The 18,229-nt window shown below is 41.3% G+C and overlaps 1 protein-coding gene across 3 annotated transcripts in view; it reads right to left on the bottom strand.

Moving 5' to 3' along the window:
* The window catches only part of Adra1a (adrenoceptor alpha 1A), a 109,361-nt gene that overhangs the window by 23,554 nt on the left and 67,578 nt on the right, over window positions 1-18,229 (bottom strand). The window lies entirely within an intron of this gene.

Here is an 18,229-nt window from a genome sequence, read left to right as displayed (position 1 = left end):
TTCCTTTCTGAGGGGTTTGTAAGAACAGCTTCACAGTCCTTTCTGCCTTCCCCTGTTTCACTCCTGAGCTGCTCTCCTTTCTTCCCTTGCTACCAGTAACAGTTTGATGTCCACTTAGGAGAGTGGTTTTTGGGAAAGCCTTATGACACTCGTGGGCTTCCGTTTTTCCTTCTGAACAAAGCAGGAAGTTAAGAGAAAGTTTTTCTCCTGGCCCCACACCACCTTTATCCTTTCTTCTGTTGATGACCTTTTATTACTATTTTAATCTATCGTTTGAGAGGTTGGCACACGAATATAACGTATTTTGATCAAATCCACCCTTACATCTTCCCCTCCAACTTCACCCACAACTTACTTCTTTTCCCTCCCAACTTTATGTACTCCTCCTAGAACTCAGTGAGCCTGCTCAGTGCCGCATGTGTGCTGGAGCGGGGCAGTCCAGCAGGGGATGCATTCCTGAAGAAACCCAATACTCTGCCTCCTCCAGCAACTACCAGCAGCTGGAAGGTTCTTACAAACCTCAGGTGAGGGTGGGATTTCATGGGCCACTTTCTCTATCCATGCAGAAAGACCATAGTCTTGATTTTCTTTCTTTTCCTTCTTCTCTGAGCTGCAGACCCATCAGAGTTTGGGACACACGGCATGCACGCTGGATGCTCTTAGAGGCTGCCCCAGCCAACAGCATCCTGAGCTCAGAGACACAACTTACACACCATGGAAGTCAAAACATACAGAAGGGTGCAGCAGATGATGGGAGCATTTATCACCAAAGCACAAATCTCCTCAAGTTCAACCATGTCTCAGAGCAATCACAGACACACATGAATTGTCAGGTGTTTACTTTGGAAAACCATACAGCTAAGGAAGTTTTATTCTTAAGGTTCCAAGTTTTCAGCGCTGTCTCATTATTAAAGCAAAGTTTAGAGTCATCAATTATCTGTCTCGAGTCAGGCAGTGCGCTTAACTTTTTGCATATAATTTAACTATTATTAGTAATACTGTGAGTGGTGTGACTTCTGGACTGGGGAGATGACTCAGTCAGTAAAATGTTTGCCTTGTAAGCATGAAGACCTGACTTTGGTGCCTAGAACTCATATTAAAAAAATACAGATGGGAAGCATATACTTATCCCAGCCCTACAGAGGTGGAAACAGGTGGATCCTTGAAGCTTTCTGGTCAACCAGCCTAGCCTGTTTATTGAGTTCTATCCAGGGAGATAACTTGTTTTCCACTCCTCCACACACATGGATAGTGCCTAAGAAACAAGACCTGAAGTTGTTGCCTCCTGACATTCACATCCATGCACATACACATGCAAGCATGTGTACATCTGTATGCATCCATACACATTTGTGTGTATAAACACATGCTCGCATACCAAATGACATACTTATTATTAATGTTTCTATTTTTCCAACAAACAAACCTTAATGGGGTCGAGTAAGTCAACCAAGGACACTCAGGTAGTCTCTGGCAGCACTAGGACTTGGCCTTAGACGGTCTAATTTCAGGAACTCTCAGAATCTCCTAGACTAATATCTTGGCAAGAGGACGGTATACATGAAGAAGTGAGATGGGTAAGTCAGGGAAGGCTGAATTAGAGTCAAGCTTTTCCAAGCTTCACGTGGGAGCAGAGAAAGTCTATGCTAACCAGATGACTGGCTTTGTGCAAATATGGTCAATTCTAGGGAAAAATTCATTTTGCATTCCAATGACTATATATTGTTCAATATTTCTCTCTCATGGTGACAGCCATGTGCTTAAGGCAAGCCATTATACAATCCTCGGCCTTTTCCTGGGCACAGTGACTGATGGCAAGCAGAGATGAGCTGGGCATAGCAAAATCCACCTCATCTGGAGATTTCATTACTACAAATCAGCTGGACAGGGGGAAGTATTTTCCTTATTTGAAGAATTTTTTAGCCAACAACAGCAACCATGTAGCCCATCTGCCCTCTGAACATGAAGCTATTAAAGTGATTTGAGAGCCCCAGTCCCCTCAAGGATGCTATTTCTGTTTAGAGTCCAGGTTTGCATTTGTAATTCTTACTTGTCCCTTTTACTCCTCAATTTCTAAGCCTCTGTGTTCCCCCCGACCCCACTTCCTTAACCTCGGGTCTAGCAGACCCATGGGTTAAGATCCTGATCTCTCTTCCTGGGGTGTCTATGCTGTGTCCACAGTGTCAGCAGGAGATGCAGTTCTTGTTTCGGCACCCACCACTCAACACTGCAGGTTTTCCTGCAGCTGAGACGTAAAGCAAGAAAAAGAATTTAGTTGAAAACCAATGCGTTAAGATTTGGATGTAAGATAGTGTCCAGCCTTAATTCTTCAGGAGTATTTTCCTTTTAATCCAAGAACATCTTTGGAGATTGACTGTTCAGTGAGTGGGAGAGACTTCCGGGCCCAAGATCTTTCCATAAACAGCACGTTTGGTTTATTCCATTAATTGTGTGCTAGTACCAGGATGTGTCTAAGCTTAGTACGTCCTTGCCCACTCTCAATCTGATGACTTCCCTAGAGGCCTATGGCTGAATCTCCTTCCTTGCACGGAGCATTGGTCTCACTTTAGAGGGGATGCATGAGAATCTCTCTGAGTAGCTGCTGATGGATTGTGCTCAGGGGAAGGATTCAGAATAGTGCCTCTACCAGCAGCTTCCCACTGGATGAGAAAAGATAGCAAGGGGCTGTGTTCTCCTTTGATTACTAGCCATATCCTCAGCTCTCCTTTTTCACTTCATTTTCCTGCCTTAGGAAGAGAGCCCGGAGTGGGCATTAGGCTTGGAAAAGAATCACCCAGTTCCTAGCATCATTCCTTACCCCACTCTCTCCTCCCTTGCCCTTACCACACAGACCTAGTCCTTTTTGAACTCCCCAAACTTCTCTCTCTAAACTCAGTTTCTTCTCAGACCCTTCTTCCAGGTTCCTGGTGATGCTTTTGAGAGTGCGAACACAGATAGGGGAAGCTGTCCCTGGTTCTCCATCTATGAGGACCACGAGAGTAGAACCACGAGAGAGAGAGAGAGAGAGTTGAGGATGTGTGATGGTTAATACTGCTTGTCAGGATTAACAGGACCGAGAATCACCATGGGGACAAATCGCTGGTTGTGTCTGCCAGAGATTTTCTAAGTTAAGCCAACTTGGTTGGTAAGACCCACTTTACAAGGTAGGTGGCGCCATTGCATGGGTTGGGGTCTTGGATTGGACGAAAAGGGAGCTAGCTGAGCACTAATGTTCATCCTTCTCTGTTTCCTGGGTATGGATGCTGTGTAACTATCTGTTTCAAATACTCCTGCCACCATGACTTACCCACCATAATAGACCGTATCCCCTTAAACCATGAGCTTACGACTTACCCACCAAGATAGACCATACCCCCTTAAACCACGAGCTTTAGTAAACCCTTCCTTCTTTAAGTTGTTCTTGCCCAGTGTTCAGTCACAGCAACAGACAGGCAGCTAATACAAGACAGGTTTCTCTGACCCAGACTGTAGACTATGCACCCCCCATTCCACTAGGAACTCTTTTGTGATCACCCACATAGTTCCAGAATCCAGCACAATGACCTGGAAGGCCAAGTGCCATCCCTGCTAAGTGGTTGACCTAGTTGACAATGGCTGCAGCTCACTGAGTGGCTGAATGTTTTTGTTTTCTCCGTGCTTGCGGCTACCTTGTGGTCTGGGGCTTTTATTTTTAATCACTTTGCTTCTCTCCTTGAGCCACCTTTTTCTGTTGTCTCCACTCTCTGTGCACGTTCTTTTCCGTTCTCTGGTGTTTTCTGGGTTGGTATTTCTCTCTAGTTTCTCTCCCACTCCGTAGCATTTGTCAAAGGCCTCAGGGTTTCTTGTCAGGAAAGAGCAAGTCTTCTGAAATCCTCAGGCGGGAAACTCCTGCTCCTTTTCTCACCGTTGCTGTGTTCCATCTCCCAGTGGCCTCTGTCCTGACTTTGCCACCAGGGATCCAACAGTACTCAGCTTAGCTGCTGGAACGGCTTGTCCTGTAGGCAGGGTCACCTTCCACATGTGAATTTGTCTAATTTCTTTCTTTTATTTTTTTAAAAAGATGTATGTGTTATGTATGTATGTTTTTTATTTTATGTATGCAAGTGGTCTGTCTGCATGTATGACTTTATGCCAGAAGAGGGCATCAGCTCCCACTGGAGATGGTTGTGAGCCTCCCTGTGGGTGCTGGGAATTGAACTCAGGACCTCTGAAAGAGCAAACAGTGCTCTTAACCTGAGCCACCTCTCCAGCCACCTAATTTAATTCTGAGTTTTTAAAAAAATTTCAGTTATTTGGAGCTTCTTCTTTAAAAATTATTTTATTTTTCATTCATTTATTCAGTGTGGTGTGTGTGTGTGTGTGTGTGTGTGTGTGTGTGAAACCATGTTGCAACATGCTGCAAAGGTCAGAGGAAAAACTTTCCAAGACAGATTTTTTTTCTTTCTGACTCGTTGAGGCAGGATTTTATTATTATTATTATTATTATTATTATTATTATTATTATTATTTTGCCCCTGCCCCATGTAGTTCAAGCCAACTAGCCTGTAGATTTTGAAGTTTGGCCAGTTTATTTCCAACTCCCCTCTTGCTGTAGGAGTGCCAGTGTTACAGATGTATACTACTGCATCTGGCAAAGGGTGAGCTCTAGGGACTGAACTTGTTTGTCAGAGGTTTTTAGTGAGTTCTTTTGCCTGTTCAGCCATCTCCTTGACTTGGGACAATTGAATGTCCATCCATTATTAGTTGCTGCAGGTTTGGGGACTCTTTTCCAACAAAAATATTGTGACCACCTTAACACCAGCTGGGTAGAGACACTGAGAGCAGGTGCTCACGGCCCAATGCCAACAACAACAATCTTCTCACCTTTAGAGAGTCAGAATCCTCACTTCTACTGTGGAAGCTTCTAGATCTCAAGGAGAAACAGACACTGGTGAATTAAAATGAAGCCTCCTAATGTTACAACTGAAGTCCTCACCATCAGCAACATCTGACTTCTGGTGGTTGACCCAGAGCTCCATGGGAGCCTCGGTAACGAGACACTAAAAGGCTTGGCTGTTTCAGGTTTGCTTCAGCTATGAGGTGACACACCCCCTTTTCCTCAGTGCTCTCAGGAAAAGTTCAGCCAGCGTTGATCCCCTTACCCAAGTTTACCCCCCACAGCACTCCTGTTTACTCCCAAACTCAGGGAGAGCAGAAATGGAGGGCCTCATACCTCAGTTCCAACCCAGCAGTGGTCCTCAGGGGGCTCCCTTTTCTAGCTCAACTGCTTCTTCCTGGATCAGGGGGGCTGAGTATGAGAGCAGAAAGCTGTTAGCCTCCCAGCCTGTGTGCTTCTTGTCACCTATCCGAAAGCTTGAGATCCTGGAGGCAACTTTAAGAGACCCTAAGTTGGGATGAGTCCCAGGTAACTGCAGCCATGGACTTTCTAGGCTTCAAGGACTGGCAGGGCTGTAGAGACAGCAGCCTCCCTCTGCCTTGCAGAGACCAAGACAGTGAAGCGGGACAGGCCAGTGATTTCCCTAAGTTGGATGATTCTTCTGTTACTGGGTCAAGACTAGACCCAGATCCTTTTTCATTTTACCTATGCTGACTCCCAATCTTCACACAAGTGTTTTAGTTATCCCATGATGGCATGGGGACTGTTAAAGGCAATGCAGGCAGCTTCTGTTGTGTGGCACATATGATAAGCACGAACTGGTTGGTATAACTGATATCTACATTATTTAAAAAAATAGAATGTACTGTTCAGAAAGCTTTCCAGAACATCCTTATTATTGTATTTTGAAAATTAGTGTTTAAATGACTTTAGATTTAAAATAAAAGGTCCACTCTAAAGAAAGGAGAATCTGATGTTATGTGACCCTGGGAGAAAATTACCCTTAATTGTTGATTATTGTCTAACCAATGGTCTCAGTAGTAGGCCTGGTCCATATCCAATGAACATAGAAGAGAAACAACTGGCCAGTTTGCCTTGCCAAAGAACTCCAGTGCCAAGAAACATTCAGGCCAAACAAGTTGGCACCTTAATACCAGAGAGAAAATTGCCTCATCCAATCAAGCCCCAGAGAAATGCTGGAGGTATGACAGCGTAAGAAGAGACTCGAATTTCTTAGTCTCTTGGGGTCTACCAGATGACCCGTGTTGGACTCCTCATTTGGCGGTGTCACAGTGACCTGACGGAGTACCTCCTGGGCTTCATTCAGGTCACAGTTAGACAATTCTCAATTACCAGAAATCTTCAGAGTAGCCACATGGGGTGGCGGCCAGGGAATCACTAGGAATGCTGCCTGGGTTAGCCTATAGAGGAACCCTAGGTTCACAACTCAAGACCTATAGACAAATTCCCTGTGAACCTCAATTCAAATCTTTGTATATACAGTTTACACCTTCCTGGGAAGAGCCTTTAGTTTCTATTAGCATCTTACAGTGGTCTGTGGTGATGGTGATGGCTAAGCCGGGGGAGCTAGTGAGGACCAGTTGGGCCTTTGTCTGGTGCACCTCCTCCAACCTGTGTCCCAAGATAGCACCCAGCTTATAATCAGGGCTAGCAGATGTGACTTGAGAGGGCCTTTCTGGAAGTATCTCTCCTGTCTAACTGGAAACTGCTTGGTTCTCATCGTATGCTTGAATGTAGACATGTGACTCTTCCCTTGAGAAAGTAAGAATATTAGGGTCTTTCCTGGACTTGCTGGCAGAAGGTGAGAAAGCGTGGAGTCATAGGAGGGCATGGTGAGTAAGAGGAATGTACAAAGTAAGTGAAAGGGCAAGCTTGGATCCCCTGGGTGTCTGCCCAGTGTGGAGTGGGATGGCTATCGATTCCCCCAAGAGATGCAACCACCCTCACTCTCAGATTAGGAAAGGCAAGAAACCACCAAACTGTAGATGAAATGCGCTTTATAGCCTTCTCTGGTTATCCAAACACAGCTCTGCAGAACCAGAGATTTTCCCCAAATACATCCAAATTGCCCAAACCAGAGCTCCTCAAAAGTCCTGTCTCCCTAGTCAACAGTGCCCAGAGCATTACTTCTCTCCTTCAAAAAGGGAAGCATCTGCCGAACGACATGGGTCACACACCATCTTTCTGTTGCTCCTAAAACTGGGTCCAAGATCATCAAATAGCATGCTATCATTCAAGTTCTTTCATCAAGACCCTTCTCTCTCTCTATACCAGCTTCTCTTCCATCACTTTATTTGCTTAACAAATACTTCTCCGGGTCAGGCAGTGCAGTGGGGACTGAGGAGGGGGTGATCAGAAGCAGGCACATCGTTCCCGCCTGTGGAATTCAGAATCTACACACATACCCAGTCAATCCCTGTGCAGTGACCTATGGGCTTCCAATGCAAAGGTTTTCTTCTTGTCACAGTAGATTTTTCCTGTCTCTTCACAGATCCACTGAGGCCACTACAGCCTCAGAGACATGGCTAGGATTCTTCTCTCCTTCTCAGTGATCTGTCTCCTATAGATACTTAAACATAAATCTATTAAAGTTCCTTTTGTTTGTTTTTAAGATTCTGGTCAAAGTTCAACTCATCTACAAACCCCTTTATACCTTCAGTCTAACCTGCTTCTCCCCCTTTACACTATTTCACAGATGTTAGTTTTTTCTCTAATAACCACTTCTATTTTCTGTGATTTATTTATTTATTTATTTGTTTGTTTGTTTGTTTTTCCTAAACCAGAGGACAGAGCATCTCATTTTCGGCTTTGTTGTTGTATTCCCAGCATATGTAGGCTCCTGCCAACACAGCGGGATGGTGTCCTTTACCTTTTTATGACTCTAGTCTTTTTAAAATTGCATGCTACTTGTGACCCTTTGTTTCTGTCTTGGTGATGGGCATAGTGCTCAATGAATGTTTGTGGAGTACATGGATGGCCTCTGTTGATGGAAGAAAATCGTATTTTGAATAAAATTCCTGCTTCATTAACTCACAACTATAAATACACTGTTAAAAAGAGAGAGATCTTAACTCAATTCCAAAACTGTATCTTCCCGATCCTCAAGATGCTCATATTTACATGAAAATAAGAACATTCTCCAAGCAATTTTATATGGCTAAGTTGCAGGCACTTCATAAAATTATTACTTCCAGTACTTATAAAAACATTTTATAGGGTCTTGAAGGAAGAGCTAAAGCCTGTAACTCAGCTGTGATAGCCATCATCTCTACCCATATTTGTGGACGTGAGTCCAGAGCCAAACACCATCAATCCAAAGCCATGACATAAATAACCAAAATCGGTCTTCCTAGGAGGAAATGTGAGACTTTTTCAGGACTATGCGCCTTTGCATTGAGTTGAAAGGTGCAGTGAAGTCCGAGTTCTAGTTCTCGCCAGTAAGGTCATGGGTGAGCCAGTTGATGTTGGGGTAGTGAGAAATGAACAGGGGAGCTCACAAAAGGGCTTTGGTTCTGGGTGCTGTTTAATGCTTTCTGGAAATTTTCCCTACATGGAAACTATGTACTATGTACTCTTGATGGTTACTGGGTCCCCATAGGCACGTCCACTGATTCTAGGGCCACCTTCCAGCAGTATGTAGGAAGCTGGATAACTACTTCTTTTCCATTCCTGGTTCCTACATGTCAACCTCCCTCTCTTTCCAACAACAGCCCAGGATGAGCCAGGGATGGGGCTGTCTGGTTCCCTTCCTCTTCTCTCAGGCCATAGAGAAAACTAGCCTGGGCTCATGTTGTACAAACTACCATAGCCCCTGATCTCTACTGAGTGTGGGTATTTTAACTGTCAGAATAGATACAGCCAAGAGTATTAACAGCTCATTTAAAATGTACAGGATGTCTTTTAGAATCTATAATATGGCTTCTAAGCACAGTGAGGCTAGCCAGTTTTACTATAAGGGATTGCAGCAATAAATTTTTAAAACAGTAATAGTGTGTTGATGACAGGCATCACTGTAAATGAGAATTGGCTATAGAACTGTCTTTCCTCGTAAATTTTGCAGCATTTGGGTACTTCCACTTTGTTTGAAGGAGCCATTTTCTTTCACTCTTCCAACTCAATGAAGTCTTCTGCGGTCTCTCCTGGGAACTGTGGTACTTCCAGAGAGAAGACTAAGCTTGGAGTAGCTCATTGATTTCTACACTTGGAGTTTCTTCTTTCACCCAAGACTCTCAGATCCTCTTCCCTACATTCCATCTGAATCCCGAGCCCCTGTTTCCAGTGCACAAACATCAGACCTTCCTCCTAATGCTCACAAACTGGTTCATCCTTAATAACCAAATCGAACTCATTGTCTCCTGGGGAACTCACTCTTCCTTCTTGCTCCACATGCAGGCAAGGGCAACCTTTCCCCTCAGTTGCTCAAGCCAGAATCCTGTTGGCATCTTCAATCACTCACTCTCCTAACTCCTCCACGATGGCTAAGCAATGGGTTCTGGCCACAGAGCTTTTAATGTTCTGTCCCTGTCCATCTTCATTCAGGTCACCATCTCCTTTTGCTAGGACCCTGTGCCAGTTCTCCAACTGGCTTCCTGTTGTTGGCCTTACCCCTTCTGTGATGGCTATTCTTGGCTGTCAGTTTGAATACATCTGGAATTAACTAAAACCCCCCAAATGAAGGGGTGCTCCTGGGAGAAATTTTCACTTAATTTGAAGTGGGAAGATGCACTTCTAATCTGAATCTTTGAGATTGGACGACGTACCTTTAATATGAATCTCGAGGTGGGAAAACCCACCTCTAATCTGGGCCATGCTTTCCATAAGGACATGGAAGAAGGAAGCTTTTGCTCTTTGCTTGCTTTCTCTCTCCTCCTTAGCAACTCTATTCCTTCACTGGCATTAGACCCCATTACTTCATGATTCTGGCATATACTGAAGACCAGGTGAGACATCCATTGCCTACAACAACTACTGGATTCTTGGACATTCTGATCACAGGTAGCCATTGTTGAATTAGCTGGACCATAGCCTATAAGCAATCCTAATAAATTATATACATGTAGCCAGGCGGTGGTGGCGCACATCTTTAATCCCAGCACTCAGGAGGCAGAGGCAGGTGGATCTCTGAGAGTTCGAGGCCAGCCTGGTCTACAAGAGCTAGTTCCAGGACAGGAACCAAAAAGCTACGGAGAAACCCTGTCTCGAAAATTCAAAAAAAAATATATACATGTATGTATTCTGTAAGTTCTATTACTCTTAAGAACTCTGACTTATATACCTTCCAAGCTATTTTCACACTATAGCCTGAGAAATTCAGAGAAAAAGAGAAAAAAGCAGTCCTGATTATAACCCTCCCTTGATAAATTAATCTCAGTGACCATTCCCTGGTGACGTACAAATACTAGGAGACTGAATAGTAACTTGGTTTGGTAACAAGTTAGTTACATATTTTTTTTTTTCTAGTGCTCACCCAAGTATCTCACAAGTACCAAAGAAGAATAGGGAATTCAATCTACAAAATTTGAATACAAGTGTGCTTGTTAAGTCTATGGAGCGATATAGTGTCTTTCACTCATTATGACTGATATAAGGCTAGACTGGATGATGTACACAGTGGCTGATGTGCTTACTTCTAGACTAAAAATGTGTTTTCTAGGCAGCAACATATGCACTAAAAGTCTTCTTAAGACCAAAGATAAGAAACCATGCAGAATGTCCAGTGGCTCTACTGGAAGTTTTGACAATGGCTCAGAAAGTTTGATAAAGCTCAGCAGACAGGAGACAGAAATGAAGATTCATGGGTAAAGTGGTAATGAAGAATCTAAGCCAGGAACCATGGCATTCAAGGCTGTTTGAAAGATCTAATCTTGGAGCCAGAGAGATGACACAATGGTTAAGAGCCCTTAGGGCTGTTCTGAACGAGGACCCAGATTCTATACCTTTCACCCACATCCAGCAGCTCACAATAACCTATAACTCTAGGTCCAAAGGATCTAGTATCCCCTTCTGGCCGCCATGTGTGCCTGCATACATGTGGTATACATACAGACAAGCAGGCCCACACACATACACATAAATAGAAATAAGTAAAAATTTAAAAAGAATGATCCAATCCTGGGTGCAGGGTGTCTTTTTTTTCTGTTATTAAGGGTTAGCCATGTTTGTTATGGAAGGTTGTTCTCCAATGTTGTGGTTCCTGCCTGACATGCCAACTGATACCCATTCCCACTAGGGGATTGCTTGAAATCACATGACCAGAATCTTACTCTTTATAGAGCATCTTACTGGAAAAAAAAGGAGGACATGAAGTTGGGAGGAAGGCATTAGGGGGAGCTGGAGAGCCTGGAGGGCAGTGATGATGGGTAGACATGATAAAAATACATAGTATAAATGCATGATATTTTCAAAGAAAAAAATAAAAAATTTAAAATACAAATAAACGATCCACGAAAGCATAGCCCCTGCTAAGCTGATCATTCTACAATGGAAGACTACATATTCAAGAATATTTTGGCAGCACAAATTGATTTTGAAGGGTTAAAAACAAAGGTCATGAAGTTGGGTGGGTAAGGAAGGGGGTGGATCTGAGAAGCGTTAAGGAGAGAGTGGTAAATATCATCAAAATGTGTTTTATGAAACTCTCAAAGAACTAATAAAAATAAATTAATGAAAGAAAAACACTCCTTAGGGAGACTCTTAACCCCGAAACCTCAGAACTTCTTGAGAAGCAAACAGTACTGAGGGACAGCAAACTGGTTGTTTTGAATGTCTTGCTTTCTTTTAATATTGTTAACAAATTGTCCACTGGACTACTTTTAAAGGTCCATATAAAAGAATATGGGTATCTTGTTTGCTACAACAAGTTACTTAGCTTGATTTACTTGCTTTGGAGAGAGGGTAGAGCAGAAATGGTTCAAGGACTTTACAGATTTTCTTCACAGATAACCATATTCATCTAAGTAATACTGAAATTATTTACTCTCACTGCCTGCAAACCCTTAGGCGTGAAGAGTCAAGTTTATTTGGCTAAAAATAGGCAACAATGTGACCATCCAGCTAAGTAGGACCCAGGTGAGGTGCTTTAATTTTCGAATTCCTGGTTTATATATAATGCTTCCTGTTACTTAGTATTCTAAAACTTTCATTTGCAATGGTAGAAATTCCTCTAATTAGTTGGAATCACCCAGGAAATCTACTTGAGGAACCACGGGCACTTTTGCGATGAACATCTTTAGCTGGCATCTAACCATCAAGTATATGGCCTGGTCCTTTTTGTTTGAGCTCACAGCTTTGTGCACATTTCTACTTAGATGTCCTAGGACCCTGAATGGTGGCTAAGTCCAAAGTGACACACGTGGTTCTGCTTGTCTTCCAGGGCTTCCCCTTTGTAAGCAATAGACAGCAATGGGCTCATTTGTCAAAAATAAGTAGTGCAGCGTGATGATTGATCTTGGTCTTCAACTTGACTAGATTTTGAAGTGCCTGGGAGATGGGTAAGTCACATCTTCATTTATGCCTGTGAGGATGTTTCTAGAGATTAGTTAAAAAGGAAACACCTGAGTGTGGGTGGAACAGCCGAGAGCTGGGGGTCCAGATAGAGTAAGAGAAGAGAGAGAAGGCTAGTTAGCTCTCTTTCTTGGATGCTGTTAGTGAACAGTCAGTTTCTTCCTGACAAGATGGACTAACACCCCGAAAATCTGAGCCAAAGCAAATCTTTCCCTGTTGAGATTGTTTATCTCAGGTCTTTGTCACGGGAATGGAAAGGTCCACAAAATCAATTCTGCCATCATCCTCTGGTCATCCCCAGTAGATGACAAGTTTAACACTGCCCGAATACTCAATGTCCATTCATTATCTAAGCCAAGTCATAACACTTGTCACCTGCAAAAGCCTTCTCATAGGACTTCAGCATGTTTTTATAACAGTGCCCTTTCCCAGGGATCATTTTAAACATTGTAATTCTAACTTGATGACATTTCTGCTAATCTGCCATAAATATCTCCATGGACTTTGAGGTGAAATCTAGACTCCTTTAACTTGGTTTAGCAGGACACACGATCTTCTGTTGTTTCTCCCTCTTTCCAAGGTTGCTCTGACCTTGCTCTGGCCACTGATTGATGGAATTCTTCTCTTCCTTAGGACCTCCTGTTAGGATACTAATGGAACATTCTCTGCATCTCCATCTCCTTTGTGATGTAAGCCCCTATTTGCTGCTGAGGTCTTAGCTTAAATTCCACTTCCTAAAGTAAAGGACCTCTACCCACTCATATGCCCTGGAAGGAGTTGTGTTGTTAAAACTCAGGCTAGGCTCTTCCATTACAGCATTCAACACAATTGTTCTTCTCTGAAAATGTGTGTGATGACTTCTTCAGTGTCTTTCTCTCTATATATAAATTTCACTAATGAAGAAATTATACTTGACACGTTATAGATATTTAATAAATGTTTTTTCATAAACAAAATGTATTGCGGTGTGTGTGAGTGGATGGGTAGGTGCATGCACATATGTGTCTCTGTGTGTGCATGTGTGTGTAAGTCAGAGGTGGGCATGGCTCAACTCTCTCTACTACTCTCTGTCTTATTTTTTGAGCTTGGGTCTCACACTGAACCTGGACCTCTCTGATTTAGCTAGGCTGGCCAGTCAGTAATCCACCCATCTCTGCCTCCCAGTGCTGGGACTACAGATGTGCACAATTATATCCAACTTTCGGTTGGGTCTTGGGATCTGAACCTAGGTCCTCCTGCTTTTCTGGAAAGTACCTTACCAACTAAGGCATCTCTCTGGCCCTTTACTGGGACCTTTAATATGGAACATCATGTAAAATATTTTGTGAACCGTATCCCATTAAATTCCACTGAAAACTCTAAGTGAACACACAATATATCTATTTTACAGGTGAGGAAACCGAACTAAAATATCTGGCTGGACGAAGATGCAAATCCAACTTGGTGTTTAAATTATGTTTAACTTTTTAGATTATGTAATCTATGCACTCTGGCCCTGATTCTTCTGGCTTTGTGGTATCACTGGTACACATTATTACAGTAATATGAGTTTAAAAACAAAATAATCACCCAACAGGACAAGAAAATTAACCATACACACCTTAGTCCTATTTTTTTCAGAAAGCAGAATTTTATGCAATTCAGAACATTAAGAGTAAAATAAAATGATTGAATGTGAAGAATTATGTGTTCGGGATAGATATGTTTGGACATGGGGTCAACTGTGAACACCATGTTCCATCAAAAACCTCTTATAAAATTTTATTAGTAAAATATACTTATAAAACAAGCAGGATTGGATCAGAAAGTATGTTCTATAGTTTCAAATAAATCACTGGGTGAAGTTAAAGACTATATTATACAGAGAACTATCTGTCATCTTTATGTATCTTTCTATTTTTCTATCTATCTATCTGTCATCTATCTATCTACCCATCCATCATCTATCTATCTATCTATCTATCTATCTATCTATCTATCATCTATCTATCTATTATCTATCTATCTATCTATCTATCTATCTATCTATCTATCTATCATCTATCTATCCATCCATCATCTATCTATCTATCTATCTATCTATCTATCTATCTATCATCTATCTATCTATTATCTATCTATCTATCTATCTATCTATCTATCTATCATCTATCTATCCATCCATCATCTATCTATCCATCCATTAGCCTATCATCTATCTATCTATCTATCTATCTATCTATCTATCATCTATTTAGCTCTCTTTATCAACCTAGTGTCTGCCTACTATCTACTTAGCTCTACCAAACTATCATCTATGTACCCATTGTTTTTTTATCTATTTATTTATCTTTTTGATAAATATTATATGATTTGATAAATTATCTATTTTTAGGGTCATGCTAGGTAGCTCAGACTGGCCTTGAACTCACAATCTTCCTCCTCGTTCAGCCTTCTGAACTAGGATTACAGACATGTTCCACTGTGCCACCCAGAATGTTTGTTTTATTTAGATGAAAAGGCTTCTAAGAATTAGAAATAACTGATTTTACGGTTATGAAGTTTGCAAACACATAGCGCATTGGTTGGTAGTGTTGTCTACTGACAATAGCTATAACAGCAGGGCAGTTCATCGGATACGTTCACACATTTGTGCCAGCTGCTTGCTCTGGGTTACTGAGTTGCCTCAACTCAACCGTAGAAGCTGCATACTGTTTATTTCCATTTTACAGATGACAAAAATGAGACAGGGGTATTTTGTAATTCTCCAGAGAACAAATAACCATGGAGTTCAGGGCTAGGCCACCTGGTTTCATCCCTGCTCTGTAGCCCTAACAGCACACTTGCTGAGGTCCGCCTGGCTGCAACCCACACTCTCTCCCTACTGTGTGCTGCTCAGTGCCTGTGGATGAACCTTCATCAGTAAAAATCAGGTCTTGACTTTGACAGCAAAAGGAAAGCAGGCTGAATCAGTGATTAAGATACTTCTAGAAACTTCTCATATAGATGTGTGTAGTGGCTTTCCTTTGAGAATAACTGCCTATATCCAGGCACCAAAACCATCTGAAAGGGATTATTGTAGCTGTGCTTAAAAATGGCCGTGTTTGAGTTGCAAGTGCCAAATATGTATAATCTGTTAGATGTTTCCATAATCGGTGTGTTCCCCACTGTGTGCCTGTTTTGTGCAAGGGGTACTCTCACACGTGTGTGATTGTGTGAGTGTAGACATGCACATCGTAAACCAAAGCCAATTAAGATGCTATAGTCTAGAAACATGGACATGATGGATCCTCTCCAGAGCTGTCTTTCCCTTCCCTTCCTTTGGTCCTTCCACACCTTGTCTGCCTCTCCCTATTCCCTTTGTCAAGAATTAGAATTTCTAAAGAAAAGTCTTGCCTAAGAGGGCTAAAGTGTTCACAGCTAAATCTTTATTTACTTTTACCCAGAATATCTGAAAACTTTTGAAATAATCTTGCCGGGCCAGTTCTGGGACTTGATGTAAGGTTTAACTTACAGAAAAAGTGCAAAGATTTTAGAAAAGAAGTAGAAGAATTAGCCACCCTGCCTTTGAGAGGGTGGTGGAGTCTGTTGCCCAAAAGGATACACACACCCTAAATGAGGAAGATGCTGATTGGCACATTACAGCCTGCTTCTTTTCCTTTTGTGCCTCTGAGCTCTTGGGGTAGAGTTTTGAGGTGACAGCCCCTCTGTCTTCTCAAGACACAAACACTCTTTTTCCTGTCAACACTCATCCTCACAGCACTGGCCTCTGTGTGGCACCGCGGCTTTAACTCTGGTTACAAGAACACATCATAAACAACTGCGATTGTATTTCTAGCACATGCTTTTGTGACAAGCCTTTCTTCGTTTAAAAACCATCAACATTTTTCTATTTTATTTTTGCTTCAGAGAACAATTTTTCATGACATCATAGCTTTTCATCATATGAGTCAAATAAAATTTATTTGCCTACTTCACTAATTTGAATGTTTTGCTTCTTTCCAAATTCTGTACATTATAAATAAATAAGAATATATATATATATATATATATATATATATATATATATATATGGCATTCTTTGGTGTATTTTCTCGAAATAGATTCTTAAAAAAGGACTTATGAATCATATGATATGTATTTTTCTAAGTGTTTGAACCACATTCCTGAATTTTCCTTTGGACAGAGTACACCTATATACATGTGTGCCAGGATGAAGAATAGCTACTGTCACAGTGAGGTGAGGTGCATATGTACTCTGTACAAGGTTCTTAGTCCTCACAGCAACAGCTGGTTTTTCAAAATTAAGAAGTGTCATACTTGCCAAATAGGAGCTATGATTGTCAAATTTTATGCACATAGGCTTGGGAGAGAGAAGAAAAAGAATACAGGCAGTTATAAAAAAGAAGTAAATGATTTTTTTTAAAAAAAGGTAATGTCTTTAAAGAGACAGAGTACAGACAGTCATGGATTAAATGGAGTAAAAAAAACCCACATAAAGATGGAATATATACAAAGAGTCTGGATTGTGTATACTATTTTTTCTTTGAATTTTTTGACTATAGAGAGACATTTGATTCTGAGGACTGCTAAACTAAGCCAACATATATATTTTAAAGGTATCTTGAATTTAAAATATGGGTATAAGGATATGTTGCTTTGGAAAAGAAGTTCTTTGTTTGTTTCCACAGAGGATGAGAACCTGTGGAATCCTTCCAGACAAATGTAGTTTGATGGACCAAGATCTCCTGAAAGGTCACTCTAAACAGCCCCCAAAAATACTTTGCCCAACAAAAAGCAGAAATCAGTTTAGAGAGAACTATGCCCAAATTCCCTAAATGATTATTTATAAATGTTTGTTTACATTTAAAGGAAGGTATGATATAGATATGAATAATTTGCATTGTTATAGATCTTGGTTTCTTGATACAAACTTAGGGCTAATTTTGTTATACTGTGTATAATATTTCTGCTCTTCATTAAGGTGCTGTGATTGTGCAGTTCATTTATATAAATATAGGTTAATAGATAGTCATCTATAATAGTTAAGTTTGTAGTCAGGTTTTCTAGATATACAGAGATATATTTCAGTTAGCTAGATACTCTTCAGATCTTTCAAAGAAAAACAGAATATGGCATTTAAAATGTTTTAAGAAACTTAGGACTTTTTATGACAATGAGATACCTCTGCTCCTGGCAGCACCAATTGCTTCAAGAGGAAGACGGGCATTAAGAGGCTCCGTATGGAGTTTGCTAGCCATTTGGTCAAAAAACTGCTCTTGCTTGGACTGCTTGATGGTATGCTGTGTGAACTGAACATGCAGGACCCACAGAAAATGACTGCTAACTTGCCTAAAGGTGAGATGATCTTTAGGGATTCCTGTTTCATGAAAGACTCTGCTAGACATTTTGCATGATACAGAAGAAAGTGACTGGCAAAATGCCAATATAGGCAGAACTGTCTTTGAAATTTCCTGCTTCATGGAAAAATCTGCTGGATACTATGGACTTATAGGCTGAGGATGAATGCCGCAATGGTACAGAAGAACTTTGGGTGACTGTCCAGGCAGCAAGAAGTCTCTGTCAATTCTAGAGTTTTAGAAGTTGCTTACAATGAACTTCCTATTTACTTAGGTAATATTATATTCTTGTGGAGTTGAAGAATTTATAGTTATAGTTTTCCTTAGTTATAATAAAAGGTAAAGTAGATATAAATATTGTAACTGTAATTCTTGCTTGATACCTGTTTTGTTATATGTAATTTTACTATGTTAAAGTTCTTTTTTATTTAAACAGAAAAGGGAAGGTGATGTAGGATTCCCTTCTTTATACTGTGAATACCATTGGTTA

The sequence above is a fragment of the Microtus oregoni genome, unplaced genomic scaffold (genome assembly GCF_018167655.1).
Source record: "Microtus oregoni isolate MIOR12 unplaced genomic scaffold, Mior012 000001F_ref0000356, whole genome shotgun sequence".
NCBI classification, from domain to species: Eukaryota; Metazoa; Chordata; class Mammalia; order Rodentia; family Cricetidae; genus Microtus; species Microtus oregoni.
The sequence above is the reverse complement of the archived record's forward strand: the minus strand, read 5'-3'. Positions and strand labels throughout refer to the sequence as shown.